Source organism: Bufo gargarizans, chromosome 1, assembly GCF_014858855.1.
Source record: "Bufo gargarizans isolate SCDJY-AF-19 chromosome 1, ASM1485885v1, whole genome shotgun sequence".
NCBI classification, from domain to species: domain Eukaryota; kingdom Metazoa; phylum Chordata; class Amphibia; order Anura; family Bufonidae; genus Bufo; species Bufo gargarizans.
This window is the reverse complement of record NC_058080.1, coordinates 30,477,775-30,484,297: the sequence shown is the minus strand read 5'-3', so window position 1 is coordinate 30,484,297 and position 6,523 is coordinate 30,477,775. Positions and strand designations below refer to the sequence as shown.

At 40.1% G+C, this 6,523-nt stretch overlaps 1 pseudogene; it reads right to left on the bottom strand.

Moving 5' to 3' along the window:
* Positions 1 to 922: 922 nt before the first annotated feature.
* LOC122924031 overlaps positions 923 to 6,523 on the bottom strand; it is a 92,112-nt pseudogene continuing 86,511 nt past the window's right edge.

The window sequence follows — 6,523 nt, the reverse complement described above, 5'->3', positions numbered from 1 at the left end:
CTTCTGGAGCGATGTTAACAAGACCATAAATAAAGTCTCGCCTATTGGGATTAAAATTACACTTAAGATGATACTTTTCTCACTCCCAACCGAACTTTACAGACCATCAAAGCACAACCTAATAACCCATCTCATAGCTGCAGCCAAAGCCATTATACCTCTTCACTGGAAAGACGCCAACTCTCCCTCAATAAAAGAATGGATAGCCAAGGTAAACCAAATTTGCCAATTTGAGGAAATGTCCAGTTGGATTAACCGGAATCACAAGAAATTTATGAAAACCTGGCTCCCTTGGAGGCTGATGGGTGAGGGGCGGGATATACTTGAGTTTTAACCTATTAAGATTAAAATTTGTACTCTTAAATCAAGGGAAGGCTATATTGATGAGTGTAGTCGTACTCATCTATCTTCGTGAAACATATGGGTTTATGATATTAAAAACTGTAACTATCTTTTTGTCAATCTTAATATGTGGAATAATTTAGTACCTTTGGAAATGATATGCATGGGGAAATAAGGCTCTATTATATATAGTATGTCCTTCGTGCATTCATAATATGTACTATTTCATACATCATCAATAGGCTGTGTTTTAGCATAAATTATTCATGAATTTTCTGAAGATCTATTGTTGTTGGGGTATAAGAACTGTAATAATACATACATATTCGGTAAACAAGGAGGTTGGTGTGTTAATTCTGCATCTTAAATAATTTTAGTGGAATATGAGTTTCTATTGAGGCATGCTCGTTTGTTTGTTTTCTGTGAGCCCTAGATGGGGGATGGAAAAACGATAAAGATGGTGAAGTAGGAAATAGAGGCTAGTTGGCCGATTATAATGTAGGGGTCTTCTACTGGTTGCCCTCCAATTCAGGTTAGGAGGGGAGCATTGGCCACTAGTGCTTAGTAGAATAGTTTTGCCAGAGGTCGGAATATAAGGGGTTCGCTGTTTAGAGGTATGGAGGAAGGGCATGAGGAAGAGGATTATGATAGAGAATAGAAGAGCCAAGACCCCGCCTAGTTTATTTGGGATCGAGCGAAGAATGGCGTAGGCGAATAGGAAGTATCACTCCGGCTTGATGTGCGGGGGGGTGACCAGCGGGTTGGCTGGTGTAAAGTTGTCTGGGTCACCTAGGAGGTTGGGGGCAAAAGTGGATAGTAGGGCAAGTAGAGCAAGTATGATTGCAAAGCCGAAGAGATCTTTATAGGAGTAGTAGGCGTGGAAGGGGATTTTGTCGAAGTTGGGGTTAAGACCTGTTGGGTTGGAGGATCCTGTTTGATGTAAGAATAGAAGGTGAAGTATGGAGGCGCCTGCAATGATAAACGGCAGGATAAAGTGAAATGTGAAAAATCGTGTTAGAGTAGCGTTGTCTACTGAAAACCCGCCCCAGATTCATTGAACAAGTTCAGTCCCAATATAGGGGGCAGCGGAGAGAAGATTAGTAATTACGGTTGCTTCTGAAAAATATATTTGCCCTTATTGGAGAACATAACCTACAAACGCTGTGGCTATTACTAAAAATAGGAGAATCACAGCAATATTTCAGGTCTCCTTGAAAAGATAAGAGCCATGGTATATTCCCCGTCCAATATGAAGATAGAGCGTCAACCATTGTTTACATCTCGGCAAATATGGGCTACGGATGAGAAGGCTATAGATGTGTCAGCGGTGTAGTGTATCGCTAGGAATAATCCTGTTGAAATTTGGGCAATAAGACAAATTCCTAGAAGAGACCCAACGTTTCATAATGATGAGAGGTTAACTAGTGCAGGGAGGTCGATAAATGAGTTATTAATAATTTTTACTAGTGGATGGGTTTTGCGAAGTACAGGGGCCATTAGAGTTCTTATAGTTGAATACAACAACAGTTTTTCAGACTGTGGGTCTAGGTTAGAGTCCTTGTAGGAATTATAACTATTTTGTTTGAATTAGGCCTCCTGCACACGACAGTATTTTTTAACGTCCCGCAAAACGTGGTTCCGTTGTACCGTGATCCGTGCCCGTTTTTTCTTCCGTGGGTCTTCCGTGATTTTTGGAGGATCCACGGACATGAAAAATGAATTTAAGAAATCTAAGTCAAGTTTGCCATTGAAATGATAGGAAAAAACGGACACGCATCACGGACACGGATGACAATCTCGGACAGGTCATATTTTTTTCACTGCCAGGAAACACGGATCACGGATGCGGCTGCCAAATGGTGCAGTTTCCGATTTTTCCACGTACCCATTGAAAGTCAATGGGACCGCAGAAAAACACGTTAAACGGGACAACGGCCACGGGTGCACACAACGGTCGCGTGCAGGAGGCCTTAGGGTTAATTATTGGATTATTAGCAGTGGCTTCTAATCTGTCTCCATATTATGCTGCACTTGGGTTGGTGGGTTCAGCTGGGGCGGGGTGTTTAATTTTATTAGACGGTGGTGTTTTTTTATGCTTGGTTATGTTTTTAGTTTATTTAGGTGGGATAATAGTAGTTTTTGCTTATTCTGCAGCTTTAGTAACTGAGCCCTACCCAGAGGCTTGGGGTGGAGGGGCTGTCTGATTATACATTGTTGCTTACGTTACAGTCAGGTCCATAAATATTGGGACATTGACACCATTATAACATTTTTGGCTCTATACACCACAACAATGGATTTGAAATGAAACAAACAAGATGTTCTTTACCTGCAGACTGTCAGCTGTAATTTGAGGGGATTTACATCCAAATCAGGTGAACGGTGCAGGAATTACAGCAGTTACATCTGTGCCTCCCACTTGTTAAGAGACCAAAAGTAATGGGACAGAATAATAATCATAAATCAAACTTTCACTTTTTAATACTTGGTTGCAAATCCTTTGCAGTCAATTACAGCCTGAAGTCTGGAATGCATAGACATCACCAGATGCTGGTCTCATCCCTGGTGATGCTCTGCCCGGCCTCTACTGCAACTGTCTTCAGTTCCTGCTGGTTCTTGGGGCATTTTCCCTTCAATTTTATCTTCAGCAAGTGAAAAACATGCTCAATCGGATTCAGGTCTGGTGATTGACTTGGCCATTGCATAACATTCCACTTAATAATTCATCCTGCTGCTTGTGTCAGCAGTCACATCATCAATAAATACAAGAGAAGCAGTTCCATTGGCAGCCATACATGCCCACGCCATGACACTACCACCACCATGCTTCACTGATGAGGTGGTATGCTTAGGATCATGAGCAGTTCCTTTCCTTCTCCATACTCTTCTCTTCCCATCACTTTGGTACAAGTTGATCTTGGTCTCATCTGTCCACAGGATGTTGTTCCAGAACCGTGAAGGCTTTTTTAGATGTTGTTTGGCAAACTCTAATCTGGCCTTCCTGTTTTTGAGGCTCACCAATGGTTTACATCTTGTGGTGAACCCTCTGTATTTACTCTGGTGAAGTCTTCTCTTGATTGTTGACTTTGACACATACACCTACCTCCTGGAGAGTGTTCTTGATCTGGCCAACAGTTGTGAAGGGTGTTTTCTTCACCAGGGAAAGAATTCTTCGGTCATCCATCACAGTTGTTTTCCGTGGTATTCTGGGTCTTTTGGTGTTGCTGAGCTCACCGGTGCGTTTCTTCTTTTTAAGAATGTTCCAAACAGTTATTTTGCCCTTGCCTAATGTTTTTGCTATCTTTCTGCCTAATGATGGCTTCACTGATAGTGACAGCTCTTTGGATCTCATCTTAAAAGTTGACAGCGACAGATTCCAAATGCAAATATCAGACTTGAAATGAAATCTGGACCTTTTATCTGCTCATTGTAATTGGGATAATGGGGGAATAACACACACCTGGCCATGGAACAGCCGAGAAGCCAATTGTCCCATTACTTTTTGGTTCCTTACCACGTGGGAGGAACATATGCAAACTGTTGTAATTCCTGCACCGTTCACCTGATTTGGATGTAAATACCCTCAAATTAAAGCTGACAGTCTGCAGGTAAAGCTGACAGTCTGCAGGTAAAGCTGACAGTCTGCAGGTAAAGCTGACAGTCTGCAGGTAAAGCTGACAGTCTGCAGGTAGAGCTGACAGTCTGCAGGTACAGCTGACAGTCTGCAGGTAAAGCTGACAGTCTGCAGGTAAAGCTGACAGTCTGCAGGTAAAGCTGACAGTCTGCAGGTAAAGCACATCTTGTTTGTTTTATTTCAAATCCATTGTGGTGGTGTATAGAGCCAAACATGTTAGAATTGTGCTGATGTCCCAATATTTATGGACCTGACTGTATATTGCTTGGGGCTTGGTGGGTTATAGGGGGTGTAAGTGATGGGGTAGTAGAGGTAGATGCGATGGGAGTGTATGTGCGAGATTAGTTTGGGGTGGCAACAGTGTTTTTTAGGAGCGGAGGGGTATTATTAATATTTGGGTGGGCTTTATTACTGACGTTGTTTGCGGTGTTAGAGGTAGTTCGGGGCCATTATGGTGGGGTCTTGCGAGCTGTAAGACAATTAAGCATAAAATAGCGGTGAAGATAAAGATGGTGAGGTAAGTTTTAATTTGTCCTCGTTGGATTTCTTGATTTTTTATAATTGGGGGCAGTTGGAGTTCTGCTAAGCCTTTTGGTCCAATTTTTTCTAGTCAGAGGGTGTCGATTAAGTGAGATGAGATGTGTAAGCTTAAATCTATTGCATAAGATGGGAGAAGTCGATGTATTGTGTAAAAAGAGGTGTTGATTATTTTGAAGCATTTGTCAGTGTGAAATAGAAAGCTTGCAATACTTCAATAATTTTCTGGGTTTAAAAAAATCACCATTTCTTGCAAGAGCCTACATCTGGGGCCTTTGCAGCATTTGTTAGTGTAAAAATGAGATCTTGAAAAATTCTGCAATCATTTTATGGGTTTAAAAAGCACACATTTTGGGCAATACCCTACATCTGGGGCCTATGCTGCATTCTTTTGTGTGACATACAAGCTAGAAATACTATAAATGCAATAATATTTTGGGTTTAAAAAAAACCAAAAAACATTTTGGGTAAAAAGCTAAATTTGCTGCCTTGGCTGCATCTGTCAGTGTGAGATACACGTGTTAGATATTGGTGTTCTATTCTGTTATTAAAAAAAACACCCATTTTGGGCTAAATACTAAACTTGTAGCCTTGGCTGCCTCTGTCAGTGTGAGATGCACGCGTTAGATACTGGTGTTCTATTCTGTTATTAAAAAAACACCCATTTTGGGCAAAAAACTTTTTTATGCAGCCTTTGCTGCATGTGCCAGTGTGAGATACACGCATTAGATACTGCTGTTCTATTATATTTTAAACAAAAACACCTATTTTGAGCAAAAAACATAATTTCGCAGCCTTTGCTGCATCTGTCAGTGTGAGATACAAGCTTGAAATACTGCAATCATATTCAGGGTTTAAAAAAACACCCATTTTTGGCAATAACCTACATCTGCGGCCTATGCTGCATTTTTTTGTGTGGCATACAAGCTAGAAATACTGCAATAATATTTTGGGTTTAAAAAAACACCCATTTTGGGCAAAAAACTAAATTTGCAACCTTTGCTGCATCTGTCAGTGTAAGATTAGATACTTAGATACTATTAGATAGTGTTAGATACTGGTGTTCTATTCTGTTATAGAAAAAACACCCATTTTGAGTAAAAAATCAAATTTGCAGCCTTTGGGAATGCCATTTTATTTTTTGGGGACGTTAGAAGGCTCAGAAGTTTAGAAGCAAATCTTGAAATTTTTCAGGAAATTTCTAAAACCCACTTTTTCAGGAACAGTTCAGTTCTGAAGTCACTTTGTGAGGCTTACATAATAGAAACCACCCAAAAATGACCCAATTTTACAAACTACACCCCTCAAGGTTTTCAAAACTGATTTTACAAACTTTGTTAACCCTTTAGGTGTTCCACAAGAATGAATGGAAAATAGAAATGACATTTCAGAATTAAATTTTTTGGGCAGATTTTCCATTTGAATACATTTTTTCCAGTTACAAAGCAAGGATTTACAGCCAAATAAAACTCAATATTTATGGCCATGATTCTGTAGTTTACAGAAACACCCCATATGTGGTCATAAACTACTGTACGGGCACACGGCAGGGCGCAGAAGGAAAGGAACGCCATACGGTTTTTGGAAGGCAAATTTTGCTGGACAGTTTTTTTTGACACAATGTCCATTTTGAAGCCCCCCTGATGCACCCCTAGAGTAGAAGCTCCAAGAAAGTGCCATTTTGGAAACTACAGGATAAGGTGGCAGTTTTGTTGGTACTATGATAGGGTACATATGATTTTTGGTTGCTCTATATTACACTTTTTGTGAGGCAATTTAACAAGAAATAGTTGTTTTGGCAAAGTTTTTATTTTTTGTTATTTACAACATTCATCTGACAGGTTCGATCATGTAGTATTTTATAGAGCAGGTTGTCACGGACGAGACAATACCAAATATGACTACGTTTTTTGGTTGTTTGTTTCAGTTTTATATAACAAAGCAATTAAAAAAAATGATTCTTTAGTGTCTCCACATTCTGAAAGCCATAGTTTTATTTATTTTTTGGGC